Here is a 19,304-nt window from a genome sequence, read left to right as displayed (position 1 = left end):
ACTGCTGCGATAATTGGAAATTAGTATGGCAGAAATTAGGCATGGACCCACACTTAATACCATATACCAAGATAAGATCAAAATGGGTCCATGACCTAGGCATAAAGAACGAGATTATAAATAAATTAGAGGAACATAAAATAGTTTATCTCTCAGACTTGTGGAGGAGAAAGAAATTTGTGACCAAAGATGAACTAGAGACCATTACTGATCACAAAATAGAAAATTTTGATTACATCAAATTAAAAAGCCTTTGTACAAACAAAACTAATGCAAACAAGATTAGAAGGGAAGCAACAAACTGGGAAAACATCTTCACAGTTAAAGGTTCTGATAAAGGCCTCATTTCCAAAATATATAGAGAACTGACTCAAATTTATAAGAAATCAAGCCATTCTCCAATTGATAAATGGTCAAAGGATATGAACAGACAATTTTCAGAGGATGAAATTGAAACTATTACCACTCATATGAAAGAGTGTTCCAAATCATTATTGATCAGAGAAATGCAAATTAAGACAACTCTGAGATACCACTATACACCTGTCAGATTGGCTAAGATGACAGGAAAAAATAATGATGAATGTTGGAGGGGATGTGGGAAAACTGGGACACTAATGCATTGTTGGTGGAGTTGTGAACGAATCCAACCATTCTGGAGAGCAATCTGGAATTATGCCCAAAAAATTATCAAATTGTGCATACCCTTTGATCCAGCAGTGTTTCTATTGGGCTTATATCCCAAAGAAATACTAAAGAAGGGAAAGGGACCTGTATGTGCCAAAATGTTTGTAGCAGCCCTATTTGTAGTGGCTAGAAACTGGAAAATGAATGGATGCCCATCAATTGGAAAATGGCTGGGTAAATTGTGGTATATGAATGTTATGGAATATTATTGTTCTGTAAGAAATGACCAGCAGGATGAATACAGAGAGGCTTGGAGAGACTTACATGAACTGATGTTAAGTGAAATGAGCAGAACCAGGAGATCATTATACACTTCGACAACGATATTGTATGAGGACATATTTTGATGGAAGTGGATTTCTTTGACAAAGAGACCTGAGTTTCAATTGATAAATGACGGACAAAAGCAGCTACACCCAAAGAAAGAACACTGGGAAACGAATGTGAACTATCTGCATTTTTGTTTTTCTTCCCGGGTTATTTATACCTTCTGAATCAATTCTCCCTATGCAACAAGAGAACTGTTCGGTTCTGCAAACATATATTGTACCTAGGATATACTGCAACATATCCAACATATAAAGGACTGCTTGCCATCTAGGGGAGGGGGTGGAGGGAGGGAGGGGAAAAAAATTGGAACAGAAATGAGTGCAAAGGATAATGTTGTAAAAAAAAAAATTACCCAGGCATGGATTCTGTCAATATAAAGTAATTATTAAATAAAAATTTTAAAAAAATAATCATTAGCTTGGAAAACTGTTTAAAAAGTAGAATTGGCCAAATTCTAAAGGAGATACAAAAATCTACTAAAAAAAATGACACTCTTTTATACCTGGAATTGTTTACACTTCATACTAGTTAAACCCTGGTCCTGGGGGTGGGTCTTTGTGTCTTCTCAGGTTGTTTCCTGTTCTGCCCCCAAGTCTTATTTCTTTATTTACTAGTCTACGTTGGTCCTAAGGCACAATTTTGTTTATTTGTGGGGCAAATCTGGAGAGCTTGGAATTTTCTGATCTATTTCTCTATCATCCCAGAATTCTCCCTCTGAAAGAGAGAATGTAATTCTTGGTGCAGCTAGATGGCAAAATGGATAGAGTACCATCCCTGAAGTCAGGAGGACCTGATTTCAAATTTGGCCTCAGATGCTTAATACTTACTAGCTGTGTGACCCTGAGCAAATCATTTAACCCCAATTGCCTCACTCAGAGAGAAAGAGAGAGAGAGAGAGAGAGAGAGAGAGAGAGAGAGAGAGAGAGTGTGTGTGTGTGTGTACAATTCTCCAAATAGAAACGAAAATACAAAAACTAATTGAGGAAATTAACACCATAAAAGTTAGAATTGGAAAAGTGGAAGCTAATGAGTCTAAGACACCACAAATCAATCAAACGAATTCAGAAAAATAAAAAAAAATGTAAAATACCTCATGGGAAAAACAATCAACCTGGAAAATAGGTGCAAGAATGACAACATTAGAATCAAAGCCATAATCAAAGGGAGAACTTAGTATCTTTCAAAAAAATATCCAGAAAACTGCTCTGATGTCATAGAACCAGAAGGCAAAATAGGCATTGAAAGGATCCACTTATCATCTCAGGAAAGGAAGTGCAAAATAAAACCTCCAAATAGGAAAAAATGCTTTTAGTGGCCAGAAAAAAAAATTTGAATATTAAGGAGTTACAGTCAGGATTACACAAGACAACATAAAAATCATAAGAGGTCATAGAATATAGTATTCCAGAAGGCAAGAAAGCTAGGATTACAACCAAGAATCAATTGCCTGGCAAAATTCAGCATAATACATCAAGGGGGAAATGGTCATTCAGTGAAATAGAACTTCAATCTTTCCTAAGGATAAAACTGGAACTAAATAAAAAAGGTGACCTGCAATATCACAACCCAAGAGAAACATAAACAGATTAAAAGGGAAAATAAAGAATAAGGGATTCAGTAGAACTAAAACATTTACATCTCTACATAGGAAGATGATACTTTTACTTCTTAAAAATTTTATCACTAATACGGCACCTAAAAGAAATAAATATATATAGACAGACAGATAGTATCAGTATAAGGTAAATTTGAGGGATTAATAAAAAATATTAACAGATGAAAAAAAGCATACTGGGAACAGGAGAGGTAAAATGGGATAAATTATTTCACATGAAGAGGTGGGAGAGATCTATTAAAGTGGGAAGGAAGATGGGAGATGAGTGATGAGCATTACTTGAATTGTAATCTCATCAATATTGGCTCAAAGATAAAATAATTAACACAATCAGCTGAATACAGAAATATATCTTTCCCAAAATGGAAGTAGAAAGGGAGGAGATTAAGTAATGGGGGAGATGGATGGGGACTGACAAAAGAGAGGGCAGATCAGAGAAAATGGTAGACAGAAGGAAAACCCTGGTGAGAAGGGAAAGGATGAAGGGAGAGAAGACAAACCAGGAGGAAAAATAGGATGGGTGGAAATGCACAGCCAGTAATCATAACTGTAAATGTGAATGAAATGAATTGTCCCACAAAATGGAAGCTGATAGCAAGGTAAATAAAAAACCAGAATCCTACAATATGCTGTTTACAAGAAACACACTTAAAGCAGAGATACACATGCATAGTAAAAATAAGGGGATGGAGCAAAATCTATTATGCTAAAGCTAAAGTTTTAAAAAAAAAAAAGCAGGGGTAGCAATCCTCATCTCAGATAAAGTGAAAGCAGACATAGAAGTAATTAAAAGATAAGGAAGGGAACTGCATCTTGCTGAAAAGGTACCATAGACAATGAATCAATAGCAATGTTAAACATATATGCACCAAATGGTATGGCATCCAAATTTTTAAGGAAATTAAGGAGTTATAGGAATAATTAGATGGCAAAATATACTAGTCAACCACATCCATTGTACCCTTCAAAACTCACAATAGAGAATGGATGATTGATTGAATCACTGAGCACAAGTACATAACTTCACATAGCTTGTTTGGGATCATTCAAGAAACACTGATGGAATTTGTTATAGTGTCTATCAATTTGCATTTTTTCCTTATCTGATGTAAATATCTGAAACAATTTTGAAAATTTAAATGCATTTTTAAATTTTACTTATCTATTGTTTTACTTGGTTTAACTTGGCTGTTAACTTACTTTTTACCAATAAAGGCCCCAGAGGAAACGTAGCCTCTCCCATATATTACAAAAGCTGCCAATCATGCATTTGGCATGCATGATTCCTTTGTAGCACTAATATGTTTACTTTTTCAAGACTCAGCCACAGGAGACAATTAATTCAATTAGCTTTAATAGTAATAGTAGCAGCAGCAGCAACAGCAATAGAAGTAAGAGCATAGCAGAAGTAGCACTGCTACTAGTAGTAGTAGTAGGTCTAGGAGTAACAGTAGCAGCAGCAGCAGTAGTAGTAATAGTAGTAGTCATAATGTAGTTATAGATACAGCAACAGCAATAGTGGTAGTAGTAGTCGTAGTTGACATTGTAACAGTAGTAACAGCAGTAGTAGGAGAGTTACTAGGAGCAGCAGTAGTAATAATAACAAAAGTGGTGGTGATGGTAATAGTAGCAGTGATAGTAGAAACAGCAGCAGCCGTGGTAGCAATAGTAGCATAGCAGAAGTAGCACTCTAGTAGTAATAGTAGCAGTAAGAACATAGCAGAAGTAGCACTTTTACTAATAGTAGTAGATCTAGTAGTAACAGTAGTAGTAGCAGCAGCAGCAGTAGTAGTAATAGTAGTAAAGTAAGCCAACCATTCCAGATTTCATTATTGGGCATGTACATATATGTATGTATAAGATAACATATATGTGTGTGTGTTTATATGTATTTATATGTATGTATAATACAATTTGTAATTGTATTATAAACAAGTATATGTACTTGTTTAACAAAAATCTAGAAACAGAGTAGGTTTATAATTGTAATAGAATTTTATGATTCAGTTATCAAGGAAGATGTATAAGAACTGATAAATAGTAAATTAAGCAAAAACAACAAAACTATATTAAAAATACAAAAGAAAGAATTGTTCTGAGAAATGGAAAAATAAAATGATTCTGGAGAAAATTTGTTTCTTCTCTCTTAAAAAAGATTTGGTACAGAATATTAGTTACAGTGTCAGATAAGGTTTTTATACTAGATGTTTATGCTTAATTTTTTTTAAGACCTGATTTCTAGTTCTGCTTCTAACCACTAAATAGTTATTCTACTTTAGGGAAATCATATCACTTTTTTTTTTGGACTTGGCTTCTTCCTCTTTATTTGATACATTGATTGATCTGGAAAATAAAGAAATTGGACTAGAGGCAGCATTATGCAATAGAAATTCTGCTCCTAGATCACATAACTTCACTGCTGCCTTGGTTTTAAACAGACAACATGTGTACTTTGCTCTGTGCATGCACAAAAACTGGCAAAAACACTTGGGCTCAAGTTCAAGATGGAATCACATATAAATTTCTTGGGCAAAAAGGGGTCATGAGGGGAAAGAGTTTAAGAAGCTCTAGTCTAAATCATCTCCCAGATTCCATTTGGCTTTAAGAATTTGGCTAAGAATAACTGATTTCTGGTGCTCCTTTCAAGTATATAGATAGCATAGTGGAAAGAGTGCAAAGCCTAAAGTCACAAAGATTCATCTTCCTGACTTCGAATCTAACCTCAGATACTTAATTGTGTAAGCCTGAGCAAATTAGCTGTATTTGCCTCAGTTTCCTCATTTATAAATTAACCGGAGAAGGAAAGGGAAAACCATTTCAGTATCTTTGCTAAAAACAAACAAACAAACCAAAATGGGGTTGTGATGAGTCAGATACAAATGAAATACAACTAAAAGATAAAAATGTTCTCTCCACTTCCAAGATTCAGTCATTCCTCATTCATTCAGTCATCCTGAAGGATATCTGGGGAAAAGTTATCAGGATATGGAAGGCCTTGCAAACATCCCATACAAGGATTGTTTGAAGGCTATTCATGGAATTATCATCTACATGTCAATTCTTCAGTAACTTGAAATTAGTAATTATACCCTCTTTCCTCCAAATCTTTTGTTCTCCAGGTAAAATATGTATAGTAACTAATCTTCATATGGCATGGTTTTGAGATCTTTCACCATCCTGCATACTGCTTTCCAGAAATTCAATTATTTTCTTGTTCTTGACAATTATCCTTCCTAAAAGACATAGCTGAGAACTGAACATAATAATCCAGTTATAGCCTGAGCAGGGCAGACTCACTCTTCTTCCCAACATTCCTGTTTCTGTTGCAGGTGCTGCCATCCTTCCAGTTATCCAGATAGAAAACCTGTGTTATACTTGCCTCTTCCTTTTCCCTTGGCCTTTCTATTCAATCAGTTGTCTTGAATTGTCTTATGAGCCCATAACTTTCTTTACCTTGGTCCCTCATAGCTTCTTGCTTTGGCTGCCCAACAGTATCTTAATTGACCACCCTGAATATCTTAATTATGAATATCCTTAATATTATTATATATCTTTGCACATATTTTGTATTTTATTTATCTATTTAGATATTTCTCCCTGATCCTCCCCAATAGAATCTAATCTTCTTAGAGCAAAAACTAGCTAATTTCTGTCTTTGTAATCTTCAGCACAGTATGTGCCACATGCTAGGAGCTAAATCAGGGCTTGTTGAGATAGTTAGGTAGCATATTAAATGAAGGCCTTCTTAAACTTTTTCAACTTACAATCCCTTTTCACTTGAGAAATTTTTACGTGAGACCAGGTAAGTAAGTATATAAAAATGTATACAAATCAACAGTTACTGATAATAAATCATGATTTCATTACCTCCACATTTAGTTATGAGACCTGATATAAGATCACAAACCACAGTTTAAGAAGCTGAAAGATAAAGCACTGAGCTTGGAGTAAGGAAGATCTAAGTTAAATCTAAACTCAAACTTGTCCCTGGACAAGTCCTTAATCTCTTCCTCAGTTTTTTCAACTGTAAAATGGGGATCATAACAGCAATTATTTCCCAGAGTAGTTGTGAGGACCAAATGAGATACTTACAAAGTGCTTAGCACAGTGCCAGGCACATAATAAGCACTTAACAAATTCTTTCTCCCTTTTCTTCTCTGAATAAGAGCTCAGTGCAAGAAATTAAATTGTTTGTGTTCACTAGGAATCACTAGGAATTCATACTACTTCCTCACTTGCTCACCCTTAGTTTATTTCTTTTTTAAGAGTGTGTGAAATATTGGACTACTTGCCATTTAAGGGAGGAGGTGGGGGAAAAGGGGAATTGGAACACAAGGTTAATGTCAAAGAATTATCCATTCATATGTTTTGAAAAATAAAAAGCTTTGATAAAATAAATAAATAAATGACTAGCTGTGTGACTTTGGGCACATTATTTTATCCCTATTTGCTTCAGTTTCTTCATCTGTAAAATGAACTGAGAAAGAAATGACTAAACCAGTACAATATTTTTGCCAAGAAATGTCCAACAAAAAGCTAGACATGAATGAACAATAACTTACCATTCTGCCATCTAGTGAGAACAAAGGGAACTTCTTTCCAGAAATTAGCCTAGGATCATACAAATAGAACCGAGAATCTAAAACATCACCTAGTCTAATATTTTGCAGATGAAGAAATCAAGGATCAATCAATGTTAAGTGACTCCCTTTTGATTACATAGGGAATCAATGTGGTTATTTAAAAAAATAATAATAGCCTTTTATCTTTCAAAATATATGCAAAGATAGTTTTTAACATTCACCCCTTCAAAACATTATGTTCCAAATTTTTTCCCCTTCCTACATACCCCTCACCCAGACATCAAGCAATCTAATATAGGTTAAATATGGGTAGTTCTTCTAAACATATTTCCATGTTTATCATGCTACACAAGAAAAAATATGGTGATTATTTCTAACCCAGATTCTCTGACTTTCAATCTAATACTCTTGCCACTGCCCCTCTGCAATAGGTAGAAATTACATAGAATTTCACAAAAAGAACTCATGGAGGTGAGAATGGACTTAGGTTCCGAGGGGAACCTATAAATCACCCTAGTCTCTGGAAATGACCTACTTCTTTCCTCAATGCCAGGGATAAAAATGGCTATGGAGAAATAAGGATAGAGCTTCTTAGCCCAAAAGACAGCAAGAGCAGAAGATAATGTTGGAATAATGGGAGGTCCTTGGATTTAGGTAATTGTTGCCAACTACTGCCCAACTTTAAAAGAGCAGTAGAAGAACTTTTCAACTGTAGAGCTCATTCCCACAAACAGGAGAATCATGTGACAGGCCAGACTTCTAGAAGAGTGGTGGATATTCCTGAATTCTGGCTTTCTGAAGAACTATCGAGATTTGCTGGACTCATAATCGAGCATGTGGCCTCAGAGCCACTATGAACTGTGCCACAATGCAGGGGAATAATTTGATCTTGTCCTAGCAATGCCGGTGGAAAGTTTCCTTTCAAGTTAATTTCAAGTTTGTGTCCATTCTTGGAAAAATTCAATTTGCCTAATAATAGTACTCTAAGGCTAAAGACATATTTAGGCTGGGGTGAAAAGTAAGTATCTTTTCTAGCAACTTCAGAGAAAACTCCATTCGAGAGTCCAAATTCTTAGGGTAGGAGCAGCTAATTGGTACAGTGGATAGAGCACCAGCCCTGAAGCCAGGAGGACCTGAGTTTAAATCTGACCTCAGACACTTAACACTTCCTAACTCTGTGACCCTGGACAAGTCATTTAACCCCAATTGCCTCAGGGAAAAAAAAAAAACATGGAGTCCCAGACTAGGTTTGTGGAATACAAAATTACAAAATTGAACCCACAATTACATGAGTTGACTAAGAATTTAATGACATATTCAGATTTCATAATCTTTTTGTATTGTTATACATTTTTTATGATGAAATAAAAAGCTGTCCATAGTTATGTGATGAGATGTATATTTACATTGAAACTGAGATACTTACCAAGACCAAAGTGGAGGAAAGTTTGGTGCACAAAAGTTGTGCACAACTTTTTGTTCACAGACAATTGTGCACTTGCTGTAGCCTATGAAGCTGAGATTAACAGAGTATGGATTGATTCTCTATGCATCTTTTACTAATTATGGGCTGACAATTAACACCAAGAAACAGTATTTCCATACTTGGAGCCACTGGTTACAACAAATGAAGAAATGTTGAATACTATAGGTAAATTCACTTATCTAAGCAGAATACTTTTCAGGGATGTTCACAAAGATGATAAGATTGACACATGTCAGTGTTTGGAAGACTCCATGAGAAAGTGTGGGCAAGAAGGTCCTAGACTTCTTATCATAATGAAAGTCTACAGAGTCATTGTGTTGACCTCACTGTTGTATTCCTGTAAAACCTGGACAGTATACTAGTGCCATGCCAGGAAGTTGAATCACTTCCATTTTTAGGAAGATTCTGAAGATCACCTTGCAGGATAAGGTAGTAGACATTGAGCAAGCCTCCAGTGGACTGGCCATGTTGTTCAAGTGCCATGATTGTTTGCCTAAAAGACAATTCTATGGAGAGCTCCCATAAGGCAAGCACTCACATTGAGATCAGAAGAAATGACACAAGGACACTTATGATCTTTCTGATTGGAGTCAATTATGAGGCATGGGAGACATAGAATCACGCAGCATGGTAAGCCCACATTAAAGAGAACTGTGCTCTATGAGTAAAGCAGAATTGCAGTAGCTCAAAATAGTGGGAGAGGAACAAATTTAGAGACATCTCCATTCTAAATGTTCATACAAATTGTTTTTACTCAACCTGTAGTGAGACTTCTGAGCTACTATTGTTCTAATTAGCCACAATCAAACGTATTGTATCTTGATTCTGATGTAGTTATGTCATTTTAATCCTCTTTGAGTATGAAGGACAACAACCAATGATACAATGGTAAATATTTAACATTCTGCTCACCAGGAAAAGTAAAACGTATGTGCACCACATTTTAAAATTTAATATGAATTAACACTTTCTTCATTTTTTCTTAATAAAAAAATCATAAAACAATAGGTCAAACCTTGATGTTTTGTTTTTCAAGATGAAAAATGCTTAAAATTTAGGCTTGAGATGGTCTGCTACTAAATTACCTTCTAAAGTTTCCAGAGGAAATTCCAGGTGGGAAAAAATAAGCCCAAGTAATAATATTTTGGAGGTGACCCCATGATTGAATTTAGTCAATGTAAACAGAGTATGAAATACAAATTGCATTAAAATTTAGGAAATCTATTATGTTTAGCATTTATGATTTGCTTGCCTCATAATTGTCAGAATAGGAAATAAACTTAATTCACTATACTGTATAATGCTGAAGCCAGCTTAGTTCATTGAGATCATTGCTTCCTTTTCTAGAAATTCAGATCCACAGTGGTGTCTTCTTCCTCTGAATTCCTAAAACATTTACTATTTGAGATATTTATTTGGCACTTATATTCTGCCTTATATTCAACTATATAGGGTTATAAAGCTTTAAAGGACCTTAAAAGTAATCCATTCCATTTCCATCATTTTACAAATGATAAAACTAAAACTGAGATAAGTTGAGTGTCTTGCTCAAGGTCTCAGGGGTGTTTGGACAAAGGTGTGGATATTATCAATCAAATAAGCGATACACATGTGTACTATATTAAGCACTATAGGTACAAAGAAAGGCAAAAATTGGTCACTGTTCTCAAGTAATTCATAATCTAATGGGAGAAACAAGCTTTATACAAAATAAATTGGAAATAAAAGAAGATATAATTGGGGGGATCGGGAAAGGCTTTCTTGTAGAAAATGAGATTTTAGCTAAAACTTGAAGAAAGTCATGGAAGTCAGGAGGTAAGGAGTAGGAGAACAGTCAGGGATATAAAACAACTGGCAAAAATGCTGAGTCCAAAGATGGAGAGTCTTGTTCTGGAATACTGTTATCAGATCATAGATAATTAGGGGAATAGAAGAATGAAAGGATAAGAAAATTAGAAAAATATAAAGAAGCCAAGTTATAAAGGATTTTGGATGCCACACAGATTTTGTATGTGATTCTTAAGGTGATAGAGAACCATTATATATGTTAAATAATAGGGTGACATAGATGTATGCTTTAGGATATTGATATTTAAGATAGTTATATTAGATATCACTTTGATATCTAAATAAAGAATTGACTGAGTAAAGAATATTTTGTGGCAGGAAGACAAAACCGTAGACTATTGCAATATCCAAAACATGAGATGTTGAGGGCCTGTACCAGGATAGTGGCATTATAAGGTGAAAGAAGTGAGTTTATGAAAGACTGTATTATAAAGGTAAAATTAGGGGGCCTTGGCAATAGATTGGAAAAGGCAAGGAGGAGCGAGAATATGTGAAGAGTAAAAGATGACATTTATGTTTCAAGTCTAAATAAAGGAAAAGTAGTGGTACCCTGTGGAATAAAAAGGAAGTTTGGAGGAGGGGAAGACATGGTGGGGGGGAATAAGTTTAGTTTTGAACATGTTGAGATTAGGATGTCTATAGGACAACCAGTTCTTGGTGTCCAGTAAGCAATTGAACTTGTGAGACAAGAAGTCAGCAGAGAGATTAGGGATGGCTAAACAGATTAAAGAATCATCAACATAGAGATGATAGTTCAATCAAAGATAGCTGATGAAATTATCCAATGTAATCCTATAGAAGAATAAGAAAAAAAAGAGCCTCAAAAATGCCCTCAGTTTTTGGACATGACCCAGATGAAGATAGAGCAAAGAACACTTAGAAAGTGCAAATAAGTAGGAGAATAAGGAGAGTTGTGTGCCAAATGGATTATGGAAAGAAGAGAGTGATCAGCAGTGTCAAAGGCTACATACAAATCAAGAAGGATGAAGATTAAGAAAAGGAAACTAAATTTGGCAATTAAGGAATCTCTGGCAACTTTGTAGATAGTCTTTTTCAATTGAATGATGGGGTCAGAGTGAGTGAAAAAGAAGTGGAAGTATCAATTGTAGTTGACCTCAAGGAGTTTAACCACAAAAGGGATCAAGGAAAGGATAAGATACCTAGAGGGAATGGATGGATCAAGTGAAGTATTTTATTTGGTTTTTTTTTTCTTGAGGTTCGGAGAAATATTGGCATATTTGTAAGAGACATGGAAAAAAAACAATAAATAGGGAGAGATTGAGGAAGAGTGAGAGAATAAAGATGATAAGGAAATTGTTTGAGTTAGAGAAGCCAGAATGGGATCATTTGTGCACATAAAAGTTTTAACTTTGGCAAGGAGAAAGGCCCCCTCATTATGGGAAGTGGGCAGAGGATATAGTGCCAGAAGGAATCTGAATCATGTGAAATGTAGATGGGGGGAGAAAGAGATTCTTGGTGAATGCCATCAATTTTTTAATAAAATATGAAGCAAGGTTGTCAGTGGAGAGGTTGGCTCAGACTCTGGCTCAGACCAAGTCACTTAGTCTTTATGAATCTAATCTTTCTCATCTGTAAAATGAAAAAAAAAGTAGACTAAACATTATCCAAGTTTCATTTCAATTCTTATTATCATCCAGTGGTCCTATGATTTTACATGACAGAACAAAAATTTAATCTCAACACAAGGCACTTCTCATTGTTATCCCAAATGAAATCCTATCGATATTTACTAAATATCTAATGTGAGCAAGGCATCACATCAGAAGCTAGGGAAACAAAGATGAGATTATATTCCGTCCCTGCTGTGATATTTAAAATCCAATGTGAGAGTGGTGTAAAGGGGAAATGGGAGAAGACCTACTGATAAAATTTGGCTGATAGTAATAAACACAAAGGAAAGGTCTAAGCAAAGGTGTTAAAAGAGATTTCAAAGAAGGAATCACTTTCATCTGGTCTGTTAGTCAATAAAAATTTATTAATTACTTCATGTCCCCAGGCACTGCACTGGGCATTCCAAAAAATGTAAAGGATGGTCACTACTATTAAGTCATACAAAAAATAAATTGGAAATAATCTAAGAAAGGCTTCCTCTAGAAGATGGGATTTTATCTGATCCCATGGAGGCCAGGAGAATAGAAGGTGGAGATGAGAAAGGAAGAGGATTTCAGGTATGGGGAAACAGTAAAAATTCTTGGAGTCAGGAGATGGAATGATCCAGGGGAGATCTGAGAAGGCTTCATGAAGGAAGTGACTTTTAAAGGAAGGAATTTTTACCTGGCAAAAAGACATTTGAGCCAGGAATATGGAAAGAGTAGAACTTATCTCCCCAGCTAAGCTGTAAGTAAGAAGATAATTATTACTTAGAACTTGAAGGTATCTTCCTGTGCCGTTAAAATAATAAATTGTGCAGATGCCACTTTGGTCAGCCCTATAGTCCTGCTGCCTGATTGACAAAAGAGAGTTTCCTACATAATTAGTCCAAACATTTATGACAAAGATAATAAATATCAGGTTAAATGAAATATTTCAGTAGCCACATGGTTGAAAGGTATGTCTATGACTCACAACAACATCACGATCATAAATTTAAATGCCTCAATGGTACCTCTTACTATAGTTCTCAAGTTGTCTTTTGGGTAGAGATAAAATCTATATGTGGCCATAATAAATTAGGCAGAAATTCGTGTCTCTGCCTTTAAAATATACATATACATGAAGAATGTTCCTTAAGATTGTCTTAGGCTAGCTTGGAAATAACGTTTCCTTTGGCAGAAGCTGCTTTTAAAAATGATACACTTCCCAATATTCAAAGTTTCATGTCTTTATTTATCTGGTAGGAAACTATTAGGACCAGTAGGACCTAATTCTGTCATTTAGGATGTTCTAAATCTAATCTAAATCTAAATGAACTTCTCAAGGTCAGCCTCTAACAAACTTCTGAGATGGCAGTTTGTCTTCAGATCCTTCTCTACCTTTCCTTCCTACAAACCACTCTTCTGAGGTTCTTAGCAACTTGTGTTGCCTTTTCTAATGCAAGGTCCACCATTCTTGGTGCCAGCCCAAATTCCCCATCCTTTTTGTTCCTCTCCTCTTGCCTGAAAAAAATTTTGCCTCAGATTTTTCCTCTTTGTTCACATCAAAAAATTTCCGTGCTATGATATTTCCTCCGCACCTATAATTGCTAGGCAACAGCTAGCTCTGTGGACTAACTCATAGGAATGTGTTTAATGGTACTAACTGGCTTAATTTTTTAAACCTCACAAATAGTTTAATTCTATTTTAATTAAGGCATATTTCAGACATACCACATAGTTCCAAAAAAAGAGACTGTAAGGGTGACAATTTCAGGCATGAGAGCAGGCTAATAAGAGAGAGACTGGGGACCAGAAGCAAGCTGGTAAATAATTAACAACCAACTCTTCATTTAAAAAAAAAATTATATTCAAGGTACAGTTTAAATCTAATCTGCACCATTAGCATTTTCTCCTCTTTCTTAGTCTTAAATAATCAATAAAAGAATATTCGACCCTGATTTATAGAGTTTGCCTTTTCAAGGTATAAGTGCTCACATTAAAAATTTGACAGTAGATTCTCAAACAGATTTGTTCTGACTCCCACACACCCCTCTTTCAGCCCCTTAGAGCCCTTTTAGGAATTAACTATTCTACCCACACCCAGAGCCAGTCTTGTATATGTTAGTGTCTATGTTAGTGTCTTTCCACACTACAGTAGAAAATTTTGATTATTTAGCTTTTTAGTTATTGGTTATTATTTAGCCTGTAATTTCTGATCACCTAATTTTTTAAAATAACTTTTTATTGACAGAACCCATGTCAGGGTAATTTTTTACAGCATTATCCCTTGCACTCACTTCTGTTCCAATTTTTCCCCTCCCTCCCTCCACCCCCTCCCCCAGATGGCAAACAGTCCTTTACATGTTAAATAGGTTACAGTATATCCTAGATACAATATATGTGTGCAGAACCGAACAGTTCTCTTGTTGCACAGGGAGAATTGGATTCAGAAGGTATAAATAACCCGGAAAGAAAAACAAAAATGCAAGCAGTTTATATTCATTTCCCAGTGTTCTTTCTTTGGGTGTAGCTGCTTCTGTCCATCTTTGATCAATTGAAACTGAATTAGCTCTCTTTATCGAAGAGATCCACTTCCATCAGAATACATCCTCATATAGTATCGTTGTTGAGGTATATAATGATCTCCTGATTCTGCTCATTTTACTCAGCATCAGTTCATGTAAGTCTCACCAATCCTCTCTGTATTCATCCTGCTGATCATTTCTTACAGAACAATAATATTCCATAATGTTCATATTCCACAATTTATTCAACCATTCTCCAATTGATGGGTATCCATTCATTTTCCAGCTTCTAGCCACTACAAACAGGGCTGCCACAAACATTTTGGCACATACAGGTCCCTTTCCCTTCTTTAGTATCTCTTTGGAGTATAAACCCAGTAGAAACACTGCTGGATCAAAGGGTATGCATAGTTTGATAACTTTTTGAGCATAGTTCCAAATTGCTCTCCAGAATGGCTGGATGTGTTCACAATTCCACCAACAATGTATTAGTGTCCCTGTTTTCCCACATCCCTTCCAACATTCTGCATTATCTTTCCCTGTCATTCTAGCCAATCTGACAGGTGTGATCACCTAATTTTTGAAAAGCATTTGCTTTTAAATCAGTTAGCTACAGACATCAAATTATTTGTATAAAAGAATTTTAGGGAACATGAAGCTTTTACTCTTTTTATGACTTTGGTCTCATGTATCTTTGACATTGGATTATGCTGTTTTCCTAAAAAGCCAATATGGTATAGTGGAAAGAGACTGGTGACCAAGATTCTTTATTCAGTTTTGATAACTGATAAATTATGCCTTTAGACAATTAAAAAACAAAATAAAACCTGGTTAAACCTCAATTTCCTTATGGGCAAACTGGGAATAAGAATTTTGACAATGCCCAAATTAAATAATGAATGTCCAAGTCCTTGGGACCACTATGAAATAATACATATAGTAATGGTGACCAAAGGGGTCATTGAACCATACATAAGGATTCCTTTTGGCTACATATTTTTAATAATTTTTTATGTTTTTCCCGAACTATATGTAAAAACAATTTTTAACATTTTTTAAATTTTGAGTTCTATCATTACCTCTTTCACTTCCCCCTTCCCTAAGACAGTAAGCAATCTAATATAGGTTATACATGTGCAATTATGAAAATGTTTCCATATATTGTGATTTTGTGATTGAAAACTCAAACTAAAAAAAAAGAAAGAAAGAAAGTTAAAAATACCATTGCTTTGGTCTGTATTTAGATGTCATAATTTCTCTCTCTGGAGGCAAATGGCATTTTTTTATCATGAGTCCTTAGAAATTGTCTTAGATCATTGCTGATGATCTGCTGGCCACATATTGACATAGAAAACTATTTATTAACATTATCTAAGTGGTATTGTGTTCTTATTAATGTGTTAATTATTTCCTGGTTCTCATATTTTTATCTGATTTGACTGGGCTTTGGAGTGTTGAGGTCATGTGCTTGATACTTCTGGAATACAGAAAAAGTTTTGCATTCCAGTCATATGGATAGCCTTCTATCCAGTAAAGGCATTCCACTTTTTTAAAAAATGCATCCACTTGTTCCTTCTACTAATAACCTCCCTAGACTGCTCCCAAGCTAAATTTTGGAAATTGGGAGTTTAAAAAATAAGGACAGGAACATATGTGAATTTAGAATCATGATGTGCTAAGTGTGACTTTCTTCTAGATTTAAAAAAAAAAAAAATGACAGTATAGAGCCCTGAAGGAAAGTGGTAATACTTAGTGACCAATCTTTACTGAATTAGTGGCTCTACATTTTCTTGAAGAAAGATAGACTTAGAGAGTAAAAGGAACAGAGGGAAAAGTACACTCAATTTTAAAAAGAATGAGACAGAATAAGTAATTGACTCTTTTTCAGGCTTCATTGCCCTTCTGTCTCTGCTTTTGATTCTCAAAAGCCACCAAGACCCTTCACTTTTACCTTTCTCCAACATTTTTTAAGCTCCCCTTTGTTGTTATATTCCTAATCTTCTTGAGGTCAGAGAATTTTTATTTTTGTTTGTATTTCTATCCCCAATACACAGTGTATTAGGACAGTAAGTATTTAAAAAAATTTTTATTGCCTTGTCTTGATTAGTATGATGTCAAAAGCCTTCATTTTTCCAGTCATTCTCTCCACTAGAAACTCTCCAGCTCATCAATGTTTTTCTGATTTGCTTTGATTTTTCTTAAAATGTGACACTAGAACTAAAGTCGGTTTTTTAGATGCAGTCTGATTAGTATAGATCACATTAAGACTATCATCTCATTTGGACATTATACCTCTTTATTATATAGTCTAAAGTTACATTCACTGTTTTAGTTGCTTTATCAAGTGATTCAAGTGATTTAACAAGTGATTCAAACTGAGTTTACAATTCAATAGGACTCCCACATATTTTTGCATAAGTAAAACACCCCCATCTAATTAATAGTTGTCAAGTTGATATTTTGAACTAAAATGAAATGATTCTCATTAAATGCTATCTTATTAGACTTACTCAATGTTTTTTAATACTATGGTGTTTGGGGATCTTGACTCTGTCAACTGATATGAATATTCCTCCCAGTCATGTGTCATTTAAAAAGATAAGCATGCTATCTATGCCTTTACTCAAATCATTGATTAAAACTTTTTATAAAGAGAGAGCCAAAGAGAAATTCCTGAGAATTTCACTAGAAATCTCTAAGTTGGCATTGATCCATAAATGACTGCTTTTTTGTATCCAGTCATCATACCTATCATGAATACATTTATTGACGAACCCATTTCTCTCCTTCTCTTCTATAAGAATGTCAAGAAAAGCTTTGCCAAAGAATTTCCAGATATCTAAATAAATGCACGGAATTCTCCAGTCTACTAGTCTAGATACCCTATCCAAAGAAGAAATGAGTTTTGCCTAGTATGACTTGTTCTTGATGAAACTATAATGGCACTTGGTGATCACCACTCCCTTTCAAGATATTCATTAATCATCCCTTTATAATATATTTTAGAATTTTTCCAGGAATTGAAACAAGCTCACTGATATAACCTGTTTGGTCTACTTTCTTCCCTTTTTGAAAATAGGAATGGCATTTGTCCTTCTCCAGTCTGGATGGACAATTTTTATTCCCCAGAATTAATGACTCGGCAATCACATCTTCCAGTTCTTCTATGCCTCTTGGGTATTATTAACCAGGAATATTTTTCACTTGGGACAAATACATTTTTAGAGATCTGGACTACATAAAAGACAGCCCAATCTTCGGAGCGGTAGGACTGAAAAAAGGAGCAGTATGGCTCTCAGTCAGAATTCAGAGATTAGGGAAGAATGTGGGTTCTATCACAGGAGTGTCACAGAGGTCTCTAGGGTAGGAGATGTCCCTTGTCAGATATGGTTGCACTACACAGAAATTAGGGATAATGAAAAATCAGGTTCACAGGAGGAATAAACATACTATCCAAGAGAAACAGTACAACCACAGGGAAGAAGTTCCTCCTCCCCCAATTTGGTATTTTGGATATTCATTCACACCCTGCTATTCATGGCTCTAGTTGAGGTCACTAGGACCTACTGTTTAGAATTCATTGAACATAACTAAGGAATCTTTTATTAATGTCTTATTTACCTTGAGTTTAAATTCTCTATTCTCTAATTTTGTTCCGTCCTTTAAAAACTATTTGGAAGATAATTCTCCTTGGCAGGAAAGACTGAAAGCAAATTAAGAGTTGAATACTTCTTTCTTTCTGTTGTCTGTTGTAATCATCTTGTCCTACTTACTCTAAACAATGGTGACATTCCTCCTTTGATCTTCCTATTTTCCCCTATTAAAGTTTTTAAAACCACCATTTTGTAGTACATAAGTCCAGTCTCAGCTATTTTGAGCTTTAATGCTCCTGATACTTGGTCTCTATAGCCTTTAACTAAAACACTGCCATTTTATTCCTCCCATGATAAATGATATAGACCTAGAAACCCTTATTGGAGAATTAAGGGGAAAACAAAACCTTATTTGTTGTGACTCAGGAACATATCCTAAAAAAAAAAAAAAAAAAAGTGTAACCTTATTATCAAAGATAAAATGTCATTGAAATTTCCAACAAACTGGATTCAAGGAATCTCACCTTAAACAATCATCCCTCATGTGAAGCCTCCTCCCTGAAGAACAATGAAGTTTCAATGGATAGCTAGCATGGCATCTGGGAGTCATGATTCCAAGTAATGCTGTCACTCACTGTTGACTCATGGATTCCAAGCCTCCTTTTCATGAAAGGTGTGAATGTTGTCAGGAAAATTATGACTATGTTTGAGTCACAAGCCCAATATTAGGCCTATTAAAAAAGCATGATGTCGGACTTTTGGGCAGTTGAGGGTATTTTAAAAAGTGCAATGTTATAGGCTGTGTGTTTCTTTTTTGTTTATTAACACGATATTTAACCTAACACTCTTGAGACAAATCTAGACTCACAAAATATAGTGCTGAATACAGGTACTTTTCTGTATCAGTGGTTTCCCAAGTTGTGGCTACAATCCCCTGGGAAGCTAAGGTTTAAATCCAAGTCATATATGATTATTCAATTGAGGGTAACAAGATAGGTCACATCCTACTGTCCACAAGGTAGGATAAATCATCATGAATCGA

Source organism: Antechinus flavipes, chromosome 1 (genome assembly GCF_016432865.1).
Source record: "Antechinus flavipes isolate AdamAnt ecotype Samford, QLD, Australia chromosome 1, AdamAnt_v2, whole genome shotgun sequence".
Classification (NCBI taxonomy): Eukaryota; Metazoa; Chordata; class Mammalia; order Dasyuromorphia; family Dasyuridae; genus Antechinus; species Antechinus flavipes.
This window is presented reverse-complemented; position numbering follows the sequence as displayed.